General features: G+C 32.2%; 1 protein-coding gene across 1 annotated transcript in view; it reads right to left on the bottom strand.

Annotated features, from left to right (window-relative positions):
• Positions 1-10,154: 10,154 nt before the first annotated feature.
• Positions 10,155-17,284, bottom strand: part of LOC149227294 (uncharacterized) — a 37,608-nt gene continuing 30,478 nt past the window's right edge. The window contains exon 6 of the mRNA XM_089380456.1: positions 10,155-10,387. The gene's annotated coding sequence lies outside the window, so the exon portion shown is untranslated. The remainder of the gene's footprint in view (positions 10,388-17,284) is intronic.

The raw sequence follows: 17,284 nt of genomic DNA, 5'->3' as shown, positions 1-17,284 counted from the left end.
CATTGACTCTTCTATAGAATAATTCTCTTTTAAAAGCAGTAGAAAACAAAATTGCTAGAGCTGATCAGTTTCTTAGATTATTTGGAATTTACTAATGAAATTTTCGATTTTCATTTGTCCAAATTGATGGTGAAAAAATTACTATCCTTGATGAGCCGATATTGGTTGGCTCTCCACATGAATATTTCATCCCTCATGTACATGTAGGGACTTCCAAACACCACTCCATATACATTAAGGGGAACTACAACTAGTTTTTCTTCATCACTAAAATAAGCGCTCATAGTAAATCTAATTTTTCACTATTTTTTACTTTTATCCCTACATCCTGTTGATAAATCTAGGGCATCAAGTATTAAGTGATTTCTCTTCAATTAGTAAATGTTTGTGAGTGATTTTTACTACTTTAGATTAGGGTCTTCTTTTACTTAGGTTATTAGTGTTCTTCTTCATCAAACAACTACCAAGGCATGAACATAAATAGAAAAGAGACACAAAATGTAGGCTATCATCCATGGCCAAAACCTCTCACTCTCTGAGAGGAAAACCCACTCAAATACTTCTTATAGATATTCCAATTAACGAATACCAAGACCAAGAACCTTGACCTATTTTCCACTCCAAGACCAAGACACTAGTTCTCTTGACTGTCCTTCTTCTCTTTTCCTCTTCTCGACTCTTTTTCCACTTCGATATTCTTAGCATCAAGACAATATTACCACCGAAACCTTGTCACTATAATAACACCGATATTTTCTTACTGAGTCATCACCAATATCTCATTTCGTTGATGGCACTGAGTCCTTCTCACTGTGATAACATCGATTCCTTCATACTGTGGTGGCACTGAAACCTAGTTATAGTGGTAGCATTAAAACGAACTGTGGTCACACTGAGATCATCTACTATCTGAGCACACTGAGATGGTCACCAAAAATATGATCGCAACAAACTGTGGTCAAACTGAGATGGCTCTAATATTGTGGTTTTCTAAACTGTAATGACATCGGGACATAGAGACTTCTTCTTTGTGATAATAACAAACCTTAATCACTATAATTTAATCGAAATGTTTGTTGGCATTATGATATAGGTGTTGTCCTTGATGGCAACTCACATAGATAATAGTTCACAGTGCAACAGGTTAACAACAAAGGATTACAGATCAGACTCTAGAGATTGAAGAAAGAGAGGTATACACTGGTTCATTTTGTCCAAGTAGTGTATACATGTGGGTTAACAGAACAAAAGGAGTGTATACATATGCACGCACTTTCACAGAAGGAAAAGCGCGTATGGGATGGAAAACCAAGGTTTTGGTCCAAGCTATTGGTCTGAGGTATTTGGTCCGAGGTTTTGGTCCAAGGTATTGGTCTGAGGTATTTGGTACGAGGTTTTGGTCCAAGGTATTGGTCCGAGGTATTTGGTCCGAGGTATTGGTCCGAGGTATTGGTCCTAAGTGGTTTTCATCCAAGGTAATTGGTCCGAGGTATTGAGAAAGGCCTAAAACTATATAAGGAGGAGAATATCATTAGGCCAAATTGTGCAAGTATTGAATATCTTATGAAGAGTTAGATCAAATATGCAGGTTATGGGTTTATGATGCTTTTATTGATCTCAACTAAGGATGCACCTAAGTGGTTGATGATGGATGATGAATCGGGATCATAAGACATGAAATGAATTATCATTATGTGGTTTGATCATGGATATTCTTGTAGAAATTCCCACTGTAGATCAATAGATTATGCAATATATTAAAGAAAAATGCAAGATCTACTTCTACAACAAACTTGTGGAAGCTTAATCCAATATGAGCAAGATCAAATAGAACACATATAACTGAGAATGAGAAATCAATCACACATGAACACAGAAGAATACTCTGGGGAAAGCCTCAGCTAAAACCCCAATCTCTATATTATCATACAAGTGGAAATATGTTCAGATTACAAAAAGAATAAGCTCACAAGCTATCCTACTCTCTCTACAATCAAACAATGCTACTCATAGACAGTCAAAGGCTTCTCCAAACCTTCTTCTCTGCCCTCCAAGCCTCCTATTTCCTTACGCAGTTTTCCTTGGGGTCCAGTGCTGCCACCTGTGTGAATTGGCCTCTTCACACTCTCACTAACCTCTAATCTAACTGTGCAATCCTGAACGAGATAATTCCTTCTGCATGGATGAGTTTCCTATATTGGAAAAATCCTCCAACCGATAGTACATTGTCCCTTCCTCTGATCTCAATTGGGTCTCTGACTAAACTGACATGCATGAGTTATTTATGAAAGAATATTTAGTTATCTGAAGTGCAGCAGTTACAACATGATGCATTAACTAACTGAACTCACAATTAATTCCATAAACTGTTGGAACTAATCTAACTGGACTTAACTCAGTTAACTGAGCTAACTAATTACAATTCATCCTTATCTCTTTAACTGATGGATAAATTCCTCAATCAATGGAGAAACTGTTACATGTCCCCACATAGACTTCATGTTTGATTTTCTACAACTAATTAACTCAAGATGAATTAATTAATTATTTTACAAACAACTACTAAGATCAAATTCGAATTTTACTTCTCAATTTTAGTTCAGGGACTAACTAAAATTAGAATCTAACCTGAAATACTATTTATAGCAATTCTATTTTTATCACTTCCATTTTTCATTCCTTGTTGCTATGTCCAACACTGGTACCCGAACTTCTATTTATAGCACTTCTATTTTTAGCATTTCTTGTTGCTATTTTCAACAAGTCTAGATCTGAATATTGATGCATGTTTTATTCTGCAAATGTTATGATCTGGGTATGACTGAAGTCTGGAATAGCTATGAAGTTTTTAAGTTAGTATTTGCAGATCTGTACATTGGTTCACTTTGATAAAAGCACGTATACACGTTGGTTCGGCATGTCGAAGTAGCGTATACATTATGAAATATGATGGTTGAAGTTGCAGTTTGTTCTGGTTGTTAATGCAGAGTTATGGGTTCTGCTTTGTGTTCTGGTGACTATGTTCTGGTGACAGTGTTCTAAATGTTCAGATTGATTGATTGTGATTTGCTTCAGTGATGATGGGTTTTCAGTGATTGATTGATTTAGTTGTGGTTGATTCAAAGATTAATGATTGAGTTTCAGTGATTGGTTGATGCAGATATATTTGATGGTTGTATTGCAGTGGTGATTGATTTTGAGCTTCAATGTTACTAATGGGTCTAGTATGAAAATTTGATGAAATGAGGCCTTCAAATTGTGGTGTTGTGTTCCAGGAGTATCCAATCTGAAAATTTATGAAACGTGGTCCCTGGAGGAAGAGAGAAGGTCGTAGCCTTCTGTAGGTCGATGCCTACATACAAATTAACATATCATCCAGTACAAGAGCCAGGGGGTTGGAGCTCCCTTCCAGTAGCAGCTGGAAAATGAGTGAAGGTTGGAGCCTTTTGTAGGCTGACACCTACGTACTAGTAAATGGATTGGCTAGTACAAGAGTTAGAGGGTTGGAGCTCCCTCCCAGTAGCAGTTGGAAAACGAGTCAAGGTTGGAGCCTTCTGTAGGTCGGCGCCTGTGTACTAGTAAACATATCGGCTAGTACAAGAGTTAGGGGTTTGTAGTTCCCTTCTAGTAGAAGCTGGAGAACGAGAGAAGGTTGTAGCCTTCTACTAGTGGGTGCTTGTGTACTAGTATGAGTCTGCACCAGTACAAGATAGTAAACATGTTTTTCTTATATTAAAATAAGTCAACAGTAGATGGTTTTTCTCCTGCATTGGGTTTCCACCTTAAATCTTGGTGTTCATGTGTGCTGCTTATTTGTGATGGTTTATTATGTTATTACTGCACATGGTTACTGTTTATATGGTTAATGAAGTATTGATGCACTGATTAAAGATCAACATATAAGGAATTAACTGACTCATAAGTTTGTTGGATATACATTGGTTGCTTTAAAGATAGTTGTGTGTACATGCGAGTTACCTTCGTTGAAGTAGCGTATATAAATAAGAGTATGAAAAGAAAAAGTTATTGATTTGAATAATACTGATTCACCCCCCCTCAGTATTATTTCCAACAATTGGTATCAGAGGAGGTCCTTTGGTAGAAGCTTGATCGCTTAAAGGAGATCCGTACAAACAATGGGAAAGAAGCTGAAGAAGAAAGCACCTTAGAAGAAGAAGACATCTCAAAGGAACAGGGACAACAAAAGAGACAATTGGCCGTTAGGCGGAAGCAAGTATTCAGATTCAGAATCACCTTAGATTGAAGATGAACAAGCAAAAGAAGTATCAGGTAAAAAATTTTGGTCTTCTAGTGATACTTTTCTCTGTTCATGAAATGTTGAAGATATTGAAAGTGATAGTGAAAGAAATATAGAGGCAAAAGTTAAAAGACTCACAGATAAAATTAGAGACCAACAAGATCTATTTAACAAAAGGGAGTGTGCCTTCAAAGAAGAAGTTACCAGATTAAAAGCTCAGTTGGAGGAAGGAAACAAGGTAAGGAAGTAATATAAGGAAAAGGGAGATCAATGCCAAAAGCTACAAGATGAAGTGACATCATTAAGAAATGAGGCAAATGAAAAGAGCACAACAATCAAGAGACTTAAAGATGGATCCAGTTACCATAAAAGTCTTGAAGCTAATATCCTCTCTCTAAAAGAAGATCTTGAAAAATCAAATAAGCAGAATGAAGAACTACCTCAAGCAGATAAAGAACAATAAAATGAGATTCTCAAATTAAGGCAACAAGTGGAAGAAGGAAGAAAGGTTGAAGAAATCATGAAGAAGAAATATCTTGAAAAGGAAGAACAATATCAGGTTGAGGTAAATATCTTAAAAGGTAAATTAGAAGAAAAGGATAAGATGTTACGATTTCAAGATAGTACTAAGATTTTGAATAATATTCTTAGTAGTCAAAGTAATTTTGGACATGTTGCATCGAGATGCAGAAGTAGAATGGTTCATGACCATCACACAAAAAAATCATCAGCTTCTAGGTACTTTAAGGGATGTTGTTTTTATTGCAATATGTTTGGTTACAAAGCCATTGACTTTTATAGAAGGAATATGAAACATCTAAGATGTTATGCATGTAAAAAATTTGGACATATAGCAAAGGAATGCAGGAGCAATTTTCGGGCACCATACCAAAAAGAGAAAACATCATCACACTTGAAGATATGGAAGAAGAAGGAAGTACAGTCAGAAAGATGTGGCATAGCATAGAGTACAAACATAACAGACTTAGGGGGAGCTGAAAGTGTGAAACTTCAGTTTTCTAAATCTCATACGCAATTTTCATGAAGACAAGTCACGTATATACGCGAGTTCAAAGCTACACTATCACGTATATGTTGGTTTGAGGAAAAAGCAGTGGGAAAAACTCAAAAAAAGGGGTCTAATATGGTTCATCAATTATCAAATATCTGCTCTATTCTGATTGATGATGATTATAGGCTACTGATAATATGTAAAAGTTCTCTTAGCCCTCATAAGTTGTTGATGACTTTATGTATATCTTATTGATGATGATGCCTTTATGATTCTTACTAACAAATGCAATGATTAGATCTAACATTGAATAGTTGGCACAGATTCAGGGGGAGCATATGCTTTTCATAATCCATTGTTGGCATTATGTTAGAAGTGTTGAAAATAGCAACAAGAAATGATAAAAATAGAACAAGAATATTCCAATTTCAATTTGTCCTTGAATTAAAAGCGAATTTTGTCTCACCAGCGACTTGAAAATAATTAATTAAGTTATTTTGGCTTAATTAGTTGGAGAAATTCAAGTTAGAAGTCTTTCTAAAGTCATACAAGAGTTATCCCTTAAATTAAAGAGATAAGTCTTTAATTAAGGAGATAATGTTGAGTTATATTTGAGTTGTAATCAGTTAACTTAGTTTACTGAGTTAAGTCTAGTTAAATTAGTTCCAAACTGTTTGAGGAACTAATAGAGAGTTAATAGTCAGTTGATGCATGCATGCACTCAACTAGTGTACACTACAACAAAACAGGCAATTTATGCCAGATTTAGCACCAAATTTTAGTGTATTTTTCTCTCCATTAAGATGAGCAGCCTGGCGCTAAATCTGACTCTATTGTACAATTTTTAAAGCGTCCTTTTTTGCGCCAAATTTTGCATCTTTTTTTTATGCCAAATTTTGCATCATATTTTGCACCAAGATTTGCATTTGGCTTTACAATAGGTTTTGCTTCTAGTTTTGTGCCATTTTTTGCATCATTTTCTGCTTCCTGTTTTGTGCCATTCTTTTCTTCTATTTTTGTGTCGATATTTGCATCAAGTTTTACACCATCTTTTGCATCTGATTTAGTGCTTTTTTTTGCATCGAGTTTGTGCCAGTTTTTGCATCTAGTCTTATGCCATTTTTTGCTTCTAATTTTGTACTTATTTTTACATCTATTTTTGCACCAATTTTTCTGCCTTTTTTTACACCATTTTTGCATCTAATTTTGCACCATATGTTGAATTTGATTTAGTGCCAAATTTTTCATCCATTTTTGAACCATTTTTTCATTTCATTTGTCTCCTTTTTTTGCATCCTATTTTGCACCTAATTTTGCATCATTTGTTGCATCCAATTTAGCATCATTTTTAACAACATTTCTTGCATCCAATTTTGCATCCTTTTGAGCATCTAAATTTTCACCCTATGTTGGACCATGCGTTGCGTCCACCTTTGAATCCCATTTTGTGTCTAAAGTTACGTTCAATTTTGAGCCATTTTTTTCGTCTACTTTTGCATTTGTTTTTGCACCAAGTTTTGAATCATTTGTTGCACCTCATTTTGCATCCAATGTTGCATCCAAATTTGAGCCATTTTTATGCCCATTTTCGCACCATTTTTTCTACTTTTGTGTCCAAATTTTCACCATTTTTTATGTCCAATTTTGCAACATTTTTGGTGTCTAATTTTTCATCCTTTTTGGCATCCAAATTTGCATCTTTTTTTCTACCACATTTTGTGTCCACATTTGCATCTCATTTTGCACCTAGATTTTAGTTTGAATTTTCATCTAGTTATGCATAATTTTTGGCATCCTTAGTTTCACCCTTTTTTAGTCCCATTTTGCTTCTTGTTTTGTGTCTTTTCTTACATCCTTTTTGCACCCAATTTTGCATCCTAATTTTACACCATTCTTTTCATCCTCATTTTGGTGTCCATTTTTGCATCCTTGTTTGCACCCAATTTGGTATCTTTTTGTATGCCCTATTTTGTTCCCTTCTTTGTGTCTAGTTTTGCACCCCTTTTTAATTCTACTTTAAAACCCTTTTTGTCTCATTGTTTGCATCTTGTTTTGATGGCTAGTTTAACATCCAATTTTACTCCCAATTTTGCATCGATGGTTACATCCACTTTTGGCTTCTTGTTTAGAGTTTTACTTTTACTTCCATTTTACTAAATTTATTACATAGTGAAATATATTACAGTTTCTAAATATCATTTTGCTGTAGGATTTAATGCACAGTTAGATGAACATAAAACCCTCTCAGTTTATCCCAGAAACCTAAGATAGACTGATTAAGATAATGGTTGTTCTAAGGCTCAAGATTCTTAGTAGATCAAGATGTAGAGTATAAATTAAAAAAATAATAATGAATTCATGTGAGTCCTCGCATGCAAGTCTTGTTGGAGTTTTTAGTGTAGCTGGGAAGCGCTCCTAGATAGATCCAAATCTTGGTCCTACACACAAGAGAGAGAACAAAGAAAACTTCACAACATAATATCTTGATAATTGAAACTATAATAAACATATAAATATTACAGAATAAATAAATATAAACCAATATCCCATACGTTCATTAGTTAAATAAGATAAGTAAAGAATGAATAGTAGCATATGGAAGGAAGAACAAATAATCTATATTAATAAAGGAGTTGGAGGAAAGTTACAACCATCAGATGCAATTGCAACAACACCTCCCCCAACTCCTAGCTCCAAAACTCTCCCTTTCAAGATAGATCTTAGCAGCATGACAATACACGAATTCCCATCATTTCCTCAATGGCAAAGCCTTCAATATATAGGAAAGTGAAGGCTATGAAGATTTCCCAAATTCCTCATTAGTTCAATTTTGGCAAAAGCTTTTGGGTGAATAATGTTTCCTCATATAAAGATGGCATTTTCCACTTTTTAGATGCTTTTGTGCTTAGGAAAAAACGTCCCCATGCTTTATGGCTCTTTCCCACTTTTGTATGCTTTTATTTTTTAGGAAAAATCTAAAGATGAGAATAAAGAGATCACATTCCACCATATGAGTTTCAGAAAGTGAACAAGAATGTCAAGTTCTAGTTAACTTGAGCTTTTTTCCTTGCATTAGAGGAATTTTCATTTTAAAATGTTAACATTGAATTTCGATGTCATAATGTGTAAGCCAATCAAATTCCTTTAAAATTTAAAAGACATACATGTGTGACTAGGCAGTGGATTTTTTTTTTAATAATATAACTTACCTAATTTCATTGTGAATGGTGCCCAAGTGACCCAAAACTATATTAAATATTAAAAATTAAATTGATATCATAATCTATAAAAGTTAGAATATCGAGAATATTTTTAATGAACGGTAAATCATGGCGTGTTAAATAAATAAATTTAAATATAAAATCTTAAATCCTAAATTTAATTTAAATTTTAAATTTACTTTCTTAATTTATTTTATTAAATCTTGTATTGATAAATTAATTTAAATATAAAATATAAATATATGGTTATTTTGATAAAAATGCATTTATTTGGGTAACTTAAATTTAAACTTAACTTAAATTTATATTTTAAATTTTCCTTTTAAATTTAAATTTTCTTAAATCTTGTGTTAATAAATTAATTTCAATATAAAATACATGTAGACGGTTATTTTTTATAAAAGTGACTATTTTGTGGGTAATTTAAATTTAAATTTAAATTTCCTTTAAATTTTGAATTTTCTTTTTAAATTTAAATTTTCCTTTTTAATTTAAATTTAATTTTTTAATTTACATTTTATTAAATCTTGTGCTAATATATTAATTTAAATATAAAATACATATACAATTATTTTGATAAATGTGACATTTATTTGGGTAATTTTGGTAAAAGAATAATAAAAATGATATATTAAAAAAAATGTCCACATGGCATTATTTTATTAGTTTCTTATTTTTTTCTTACGTGGTTATTTTTTGAGTTGAAAATTCCTCTAATGTGAGAATTTTGGTAACAAAAGTTAAATGAAAGGGACAACTTGTTATAGACTACGAAACCGTGGTTCTCATGGTACATAACTTGTATTATAGGCTTATATAGTTTAGGAGAAAGGGGTATTTCAACCAACATCATAGTATTCTCCTCTGAGATGATCAAGAGTTATTTTCATGTATAACACATTTAAGAATATATCACAATTCAAATTCATAACTTAGTATTTGTAAACAAATTTAAGAGTAATTGACAACGTTCATAAAAAAATATAGCAATATCCTCATATAAAACAATTCTCCATCAAAAAATCATTGACAATTTTCAATATACATATATTACTACTAAACCAACATTTATCGCAGATATCATTATTCCAAGGTAAATTCACAACATTACATCCAAAAAATAGTCTTTTCATAATACATAATCATTCCCCATAAAAAAGCATTGACAAGTTTCAACACATATATAAAGTAACAAGATAATACTAATAATATCCTCATCATCTTTAATCAAATCAACTAAGATTCAAATGTGTGATTATCATATCAAAATATTTCATGAACACCATTATTCCAAGGTAAATTCACAACACCCATCAAAAGATAGTAATATCATCATACATAATAATTCTCCATCAAAATAATGTTGATAATTTTCAATATATACATAAAATAACAAGATAAAAATGATAATATCATCATCATATTTAATCAAATCAACTAAAATTCAATGTAAAATTACCAAATGAAAATGTTTCATAGATATCATTATGCTAACGTAAATTCACAACATCCATTAAAAAATAGAAATCTCATCATACACAATAATTCTTCATAAAAAAAATTGTAAACAATTTTCAACATATTCATAAGGTAAAAAGATAGTATCGATAGTATCATCATCATTATTCAAATAAACTAAAATTCAAATGTATGATTACCATATTAAGACATCCAACTAAACATCAAAAATAACTCATGACTAGCAAGCACCACAAAAATCATAGTCAAGCTCATCCTCATGATCATTTCCATGATCATCATCCTGACCATCCTGATAATATCATCCACATAATCATCACCAATGCCATCACCATCCTCATCATCATCATCTCTGATATATGATGTAATCTAAACATAGTCTATAGCATCATCTTCATGGTCATTACCTATAACTTTCTGGAAAAAAAATCAATATTACATGTTAGTACTAATTCTATAGCAAAATGCATATTTTTATTACAATGCTAATAATAAAATGAGTTAGGACATAATAACATTTAATAGTAATAAAAATAAAATGAAAATATGGCTTAAGATATGTTGGAGATCCAACTAAGATTACACTTGTAATTCACATTAAGTAGTAGAAGCATTTTTTAATCCATATGAAGTAGGTAACCATTTCTTCTTCATATTATATTTTGAATGTTTCTTATGATTTCCATGTAGAATTGATAAATTAATATTTACTGGAATCTTTATTTGAAATTACAATTGTAATTCAAATTAGAAATAGAAGAAATTTTAACAAAAAAAGAATGTCACATGAAAAAGTAAATTGTTTTTAATGAAAAATAAGTTGCATACAATATGAAAGTCACGTGAAATATTGAGTTGTTTTTAATGCATTTACTTTTCTCTATAATAAGATGGATCCTAATGTTTGTTCAAGAACAAATGCTCACACATAATTACTTCATTTTATCCATTATCACACTTAATCCATTATACCTAGTGACGACAATGATTCCATTCAAATTGCTTTGAACTCCCTAAATATAATGTAAAAGAGAAAACTCCACGACCACGACCATGACCGCAGCCCCCTCCCTTGCCTCGTCCACCATCAGAGACAATGAACTTGGAGTTATGACCACGATAGCAACCCCTCCCTTGCCTTATGTCCACCATTATAGGCATTGAACTTGGAATTAAGAGTACTCATGTTTTCTTTTCTCTAACTAATCTCCAAGGAATCAAAACTTGATCAATATATCAAGGACTCCATCAAAGAATAGATATATCATAAGAGAAGCTCAATAGGCTTTGTGAAAAGAGTGTGAAATAACACTTATCTCTATTTTATCAAATAACTTGAGTGAGTGGAATGAATGGTGGGAAACATTTACCAAGGAAAGGAATATTTTTGGTCCGTCCTTATTCCTATTATTATTTTTGCTTCTTAGAATGGAGGGAAGCGTTTAAAAAAATCTAAAAAATATTTTAAATTTGAAATATATATATATATATATATATATATATATATATATATATATATGCTTAATTTTAGCTTTTTTTAAATATATATTCAGTTTAGTATTTTTTTATTTTCTAAAAAAATATATTTAGTTTCTGGTTTTTTTTTTTTTTAATAACAAAAATTATATTTTCTTTTTATCAAAATGGATTTTAAACATCCATTCATGCAAAATTTGTGATACTATAATATAAGTTTAAATTAGATATATATATATATATATATATATATATATATATATATATATATATATATATATATATAATATATATATATATATATATATATATATATATATATATATATATATATATATATATATATATATAAGTCACTTAATGCCATGCATTGTGTCGCTGAAATGGGTATTATACATCTCTTCCTTGCTAAGTTATAGAATGTGCTTAAGTTTTCTTAATGCAATAAAATTAATTCTTCTCTTCATTATATCTTGAGATGTTCAACTTGCACCTAATAAAACAATAAAGTTAAAATAGGTTTTCCTTTGTCTTTTGTAGATTTCTTTCCCCATTAATCCTTGTCTTAATAGATTAATTGTCTTATGGTGGCCTTGAGTGGTCACTCCCATTAGTTGCATGCTTTTTAGTTTTATGTTAGTGACATTTCTTAGGATTGATAACATGTTATTTAATTTATGAGAATGTGTTATTTTCCATATTATTGTTAAATATTAATATTAAATATGTTGGTTTTGAACATGGTTTAGCAAAAAGTTCCCAAAAGGTTTATAGATTGTAATCTATAATGTAATACTTCATTGCTTGATGAAATTGTTTTGGATATTTTTTTTAAAGATTCATTGATTGATGAAATTTTTATGGATATTTTTTTAGTATATTAACTTGTATGTGATAAAGTCAAAAGTCACCTCTTTTTGAGATTTTCATTGGTTAATTTCCCTTAAGGCTATCAAGTTCACCATTCAATCCCAGGTTAAGGAAATATAGGAGTCATGAAGTGGCATTGTCCAATAACTTAAATCTTGGAACATGTTTTTTTAGTCACACTATACTTCCTTTCTGTGTAAATTCTCCATGAAAATAGTCTCATGGAACATGAGGGACCTCAATAGTAAAGGAAAACAAATACTCCTAAAAGAAAAATGGTCCGCAAAGCACCCATCAATGATGTTGATATAAGAAATGAAAATATTAAGTGAGGTTCTATCTCATATAATTAGAAAATGGGGGAGGAATTTCCAAGTAGTAGTGATTGATGATTAGATATACTTGGGTGGAATGGCTATTATTTGGAATGACCAGGACATCAAGGTTACCAATATGTTTACCTCTTTTGCATTATGACTATAATTTTAGTTAATTGACATTGAGGACTACTACCATGTATCCAATGTCTGTGACTCCAATATCACAAATGGAAAACCTCTATTTCTCAATTCTATTTCCAGCACAAGTAATTTATATTCCCCATCTTCGTGGATTATTGGGAGTGACTTCAATATTATCAAGTGTCTCGAGGAATAGAAAAAATGAATCACAATGTTTACCAGGAGATTTTGTAAGATATACCATAAAGGCCCTAAAGTAGTATCCATTAAAGTTCTCAAGCAATGAGTCTCCAACCCACACATGTGTGTGTGGTGACTAACTTAATACACTATTCTAATAACTCCACAAACTTAAGTATTTCACTCCATCACATGATTTACCATAGTGTGAAATAAGTAAACCAAGAGTAGACATGAAACCCTTAGGCAAGAAAAATTTCCTAGATCCTCAATTAGGTTCTTAAATGACGAAGTGAAAATGAAAGGGGAAAAGAGGACTTCATGATTTAACCATCACAAACATGTGATCAAGTGTGACTAGGAGTGTATATATTCATATGTTTTCCAAAGAGGGTGTGAACACATGAGTTACCATTCATTGGGCCTTATTTTTCTTTCTTTTGATTTTTCTTATATATAGGACTTAGGGAATAAGGTTTTCATAAGTTTTGAACAACTCATAGATATAATATTTACATAAATTTTCACTTTAACCTTAGAGTTTAGACTTAAATAAATCATTATATTGTATCTTTAATGATTTTGGCTTCACTTTTTGATTTTCTTTTATCACAAATTACAAAAGGGGAAATATTTTGCCACAAATCTATGAATTCTTAATCGTAAAGGCGTCATGCGTTGAAAACAAATTAATGATGTTATTCCCTATGAAAATGATGGGTATTCTTGAGAAACACTTATGCTTGTGGATGTCTCCTCCCTAGTTGAGAGGGAGTGAGCATTGACACCATATTATCCATTTTTCATGTACTATGGCCGAGACTAATAGTCGTAAGCCTACTAAAGACACCAGCATGGAGAATGGTGGATTAGATAAACATATGGGACCAATATTCTTTGAGAATTTGTGCTTTGACTAGGACTAACCGCCATAAGTCAAGTACATTAATCCAAGATAAGAATAGTCATGAGGATCGACATTTCCTGGTGTCAAATATTATGACAGTGGATTAGGAAATGATCATGCAAGGACATGCTTGATGAACATCCTAGTGCAGTAAGTGCCTAAAGAGGCAGTGGTGTCCAAATTTATGCCTCCCAACATTGTGCTATGATCTAATGGAGAGATATAACTTGTTAGTCAAGGCCTTTCTATTTTGACAATGTTGGCTGTGATGATGTAAATCATCGTTGATTCTTATCAATCCAAATCCCTTCTTATATGAATATTTCAACTTGAGAGTACTTTTTTGTCTCATTATGAGTATCTCCCTAGTTTAGAGGGAGTGTCATCATCTTCATTATCATCATCATCATCACCACCATCAATCTCATCATTGCATTATCATCATAATCACCATTCATGTCGTCATCATCATCATGATTATGGAAATTGTCGTCAATTGTTCATAATTATAGGTGTCGTAATAAATATCATCAACCCAAAAAATATTACGAGTGCTAAAAAAGGGTTGTTAGGACACATGATATATGCAAGATAAATGACAACTTTATTTTTTAGAGATGATCGATCATCATCATCATCACTACCATTATCATCGTCATTATAATTTTCATCATCCCCATCATCATAATTAATGTAATTTCTATCATCATTGTGTCAACTTCATCATGAACATCATAATCATCATTCATGCCATTATTGTTGTTGATGATGAGCAAGATGAAAATAATGATAATGATGATCAAATGAAGATGACTTGGAAGATGACTCTAAAGATAATGATTATGATTATGACCATGACAACATTTAAAAATTGGGAAGATTGTCCAAGGTCATTAGCATCGCCATCATCATTGTCATTATAACCCCCATCATCTTTATTATCATTTTGATTATCATAATATTAATCAAAATTCATGTCATCGTCATCATCTTCATTATCATCATCATCATAATTATTGACATTGTCATCAGTTGTTCATAATTGTTAATGTCATAAGAAATATCATCAATGCAAAAAATATATGACTGTTGGAAAATGGATGCAAAAGTCAAAAAATAAATGGGGGCAACAATAGACATAAAATTGGATGAAGAGTGGACACAACATAAGTAGATGCAAAACAAGATAGAAAAATTGACACAAAAGTGGATGGAAAAGTAGATGCAATAGTTGATGCAAAATTGGACACAAAATAGGATGCAAACATGGATGAAAAAGTGGAAGAAAACATGGGTGTAATAGTAGGCATAAAACTTAGCATGAACTGTTGTGAAATAAATGTGGATACAACAATGAACAAAAAAAAAGACACAAACTTGGATGAAAAAAGGAGGGAAAATTGGATTAAAAAATGGATGTAAACATGGAACAAACATGGGTGCAATAGTGGACACAAAATTAAATTCAAAATTGGATGCATCAGAAGTGGATGTAAAAGTAGATGCAAAATGAAATGCAAAAAACATAAAATTTATTTGGTGCAAACTTGGACATAAAAGAGGATGCAAATGTGGATGCAAAATTGGAAGAAAATGTTGGTTTCAATGATAGGCACAAGATATGGCACGACAAAAGTGGATGAGAAAGTGGATGTAATAAAAAAACACAAAAAGAGATGCAAACTTGGATGCAAGACAAGATGCAACAAGCGATGCAAAAGTGGATGCAAACATGGGTGCAACAGCAGAAATGAAATTGGATGAAAAATATGGATGCAATGGAAGTGATACAAAATGAGATGCAAAACCCAACACAAAAGTGGATGCAAAAATAGATGCAATATTTTAATGCAAAAGTTGATGCGAAGATGGATGCAAAATTGGAAGCAAACGTGGGTACAACAGTAAGTACAAAACATGGTACAAGTAGTGTCACAATAAAAGTGGATGTAATGATAGATGCAAAAAAAGAAGCAAATGAAGATGACAAATAAGATGCAAAAAGAGATGCAAAAGTGGACGTAAAAATGGGTGCAACAATGGATGAAAAACTTAGATGCAAAAGTTGATGCAATAAAATTCGATGCAAAAGTAGATGCAATATGAGACACAAGACCTTATGAAAATCTTGACGCAAAGGGGATGCAAAAAATGATTTTAAAAATGATGCAAAAGAGGATGCAAGAGATGATGAAAAAGTTGATGCAAGTGTAAGCACAAAAAGTGGATGCAATAAATGATACAAAAGTTGGCGAAACAAAATTAGGTGCCAAACTTTATGCAAAACATGGTGCAAAGGATGGCATAAAACTTGGCATAAAACCTAGCATAAAACCTAGTGTAAAACCTGATGCAAAACCTATTACAATACTTGGTGCTAAACTTGGTGTAAGATTTGGTGAAAAACTCGATGCAAAATTTGCATCAATTTTTGCACCATATTTGATAAATGGACACAAATAGCACCAAAAATGGGCTCTAGACGCAAAAAAGAAAGAAAAAATGGATGCTAATCACAGGGTTTTGTTGTAGTGACTCCAGTTAACTGAAGATTCCTTCATCTGTAACTCATGCATGCCTATTCTGAGAAAGACCCAGTTGAGATTAAAGACAAGGATAGTGTACTATCAGTTTCATGTGTTTTCCTATAAAGAAAACTCATGCATGCAGAAGGAATCAATACCTTAGAGGATTGCACAGTTCTGACAATGTGTTAGAGCAGTGTTCCACTTGGTGAGGTGAGAATCATCCACTAGGAACAATGCAAGGAAATAGGAGCTTGGAGGCCAGAGAGGAAGGCTTGTGAGAAGCCAAGATTGCCTGTGAGCATCTATGAGGATTGTACTGAGAGCTGGCTAGCTGTGAGAGCTAAGGCTTTGTATAATTCCTATGTATTTCCAACTTGTATGATAATACAGATAGTGGGGTTTTTAGCTGCAGCTTTCCCCAAAGTATTTTCATGTGCATTGATTCTTCTTCTTCTGAAAATGTGTGTTCAGCTTGATCTTTAAGCTTCTGCAAATTTATAGTAGAAGTAGGTTAATCTACAGTCAGATTTTCTACATGGTCATATAGCGAGATTTGTAGAGAACTTGCAGAATTTCTACATGGTATCAAAGCCAAGTTTATCAGAGCTGTGAATAGTATACGGAGAAGAAAATTCGAAGTTTGAAGTTCGCGGTTGCAGGTGTAAATCGAATTCATATCATACTTCAAGGTTGGCCAATGGCATTCTATGGCTTGAGACTCGAGTATGCCTTGGAGGGCAGCTCGAATTACATAGCATGGAAAGATAGAATGGAGGCTGTATTAGAAGAAAATGGCTTGAAGCATTTCATTGATCGAGAAATCCCAAAGCCAACTTCAACTAATGCACAAGAGTTGGCTGAGTGGAAGAAGTGTGTGGCGAAGGCGAGACGG

Source organism: Pinus tabuliformis, chromosome J, assembly GCF_031772625.1.
Source record: "Pinus tabuliformis cultivar Carrire ecotype Pingquan chromosome J, CPIR1, whole genome shotgun sequence".
Lineage (NCBI taxonomy): Eukaryota > Viridiplantae > Streptophyta > Pinopsida > Pinales > Pinaceae > Pinus > Pinus tabuliformis.
This window is presented reverse-complemented; position numbering and strand designations above follow the sequence as displayed.